Raw genomic sequence first — 1,963 nt, 5'->3', positions numbered from 1 at the left:
TATAGTTACTGATTCACAATATGCAGAAAGAGTTGTCTTACATATTGAAACCTCTGAATTTATATAAGATAATACAGAATTGACTTCATTATTCATACAAGTTCACGATATAATCAGGAATAGGTTTTTTTCCCCATATACATAACACACATCCAATCCAATACAGGTCTTCCAGATCCCCTAGCACAAGGTAATGCATAAATTGATTGATTACTAATTGAAAGTGTGTTGAAGACCTCAGAATTCCATAAGAGATATCATGCCAATAGCAACGATTTAAATAGTTTTCTATTACATGCCAATAAGCTAAGAAGATTATAAAAAGATGTTCTACTTGCTCTTTCTATAACCCAATATTGCTACCTGCAGGGACTAACCCAAAGGGTACTCAAAGGAATTAAATCTGGCAGATAGATGTCTTCCACTTTGCAGAATTTGGACAATTAAAATATGTATACCACACCATTGACACTTATTCAGGTTTTCAGTGGGCAAGAGCTTTAAGCTCAGAAAAGGCTGATTCACTAGTCACTCGTTTATTATAAGTTATGGCCATCATGGGTATACCTGAACAAATAAAGAAAGATAATGGCCCAGCATATGTCTCTAAGAAAATGTTATATTTTTGGATTATTATAATATACAGCATATTACAGGTATACCACACAATCCTACAGGTCAGGTAGTTATAGAAAGATCAAATCGAACTATAATGGATATGTTAAAAAAACAAAAAGTGATTGAAAATACCCCCAGAAATATATGACATAATGCTTTATTAATCATGAATTTTCTTAACAACTAATGAGAAAGGGACAACAGAAACAAAGAGAGATTGGATAATAGAAAAGTCTTCTGAATTAAATCAGTCGGTGTATTTCAAGGATGTGAAGCCAGGAGATGTACTACACTGGGGAAGGGGCTTTTCTCTTGTTTTAACAAGAGAAGAAAAGTTATGGATGCTATAAAAATTAATAAGGATTCAGTTTGAAAATGAAAAATTTCTTGAGAAAGAAATGACGGCTCATCCACAGAGGTGACAACCAATTAGGTTGTAAGGAAACCTTATAAGGATTGGGGCAGATTTTTGTTCTTGTCTTTGCAAGAAATACTCACCTTTAGAAAATCAAGAGACCCTGAATGTCTAGATGCCTAAACATGAAAAGATAATTATCCTGATAGGATCACCAAGAAAAGAGAATTATTGCTTGTGATGACATGTAATCTGAGGGTAAGAATCTCTGAATACTAAATAAAATAATAATCATGACTCACATAAAAATCAAAGCTGGCTTTGAAGTTGAACACTGGCTCTGTCCTCTAAATCCAAGTGTGTTGTTAAAATAAATATGCATAGTTTTTGTCTCATATCAGGAGCCATGATATGCCATAAAAAGAAAAAAGAATTTAGAAAATATTTTACTTTTCTTCATACCTATTTTTGTCTCTATTGTACCTTTCATTGAATATATACATCTGTAAATGTCTATATAAATAATGTTTAAGTTTTCCACAATGAACAATGAATTTTCTTGCAGTAATCCTTGAAGTTTACAGAATGAAGATGGAGCCACACAACAACTACACCTCATTGATATGAAATCATGATGCTAATAGCACTACTATAAGTCCCTGTTTTGGGGTACCAGCTGCTAAAGATGATTCCAACTTGGGTAGATAAAAGGATGTACTTTTTTACTAGATTTTGTTCAGAACTCCAAATAGTAACCTCAGAATAATCCTACCTAATACTCAGAGATCATTTGCAATTACAGCATATAGTAATCTTGAAACTTAGTCATCATTTTACTTTCACAGGATTTCATACAAAGAACATCAACTTTTCACTTTTTTCTCCCCTTCTCCCCTTACCCCCCTCCCACCCCACCCTTAAGATCCTGCTTTTTTGCCTGGCAATCTTGTCTACTTCCCCTACCCAGGAGGATAGCTATATGTTTTTCTT

Source organism: Microtus ochrogaster, linkage group LG3, assembly GCF_000317375.1.
Source record: "Microtus ochrogaster isolate Prairie Vole_2 linkage group LG3, MicOch1.0, whole genome shotgun sequence".
In the NCBI taxonomy this organism is placed as follows: domain Eukaryota; kingdom Metazoa; phylum Chordata; class Mammalia; order Rodentia; family Cricetidae; genus Microtus; species Microtus ochrogaster.
This window is presented reverse-complemented; position numbering follows the sequence as displayed.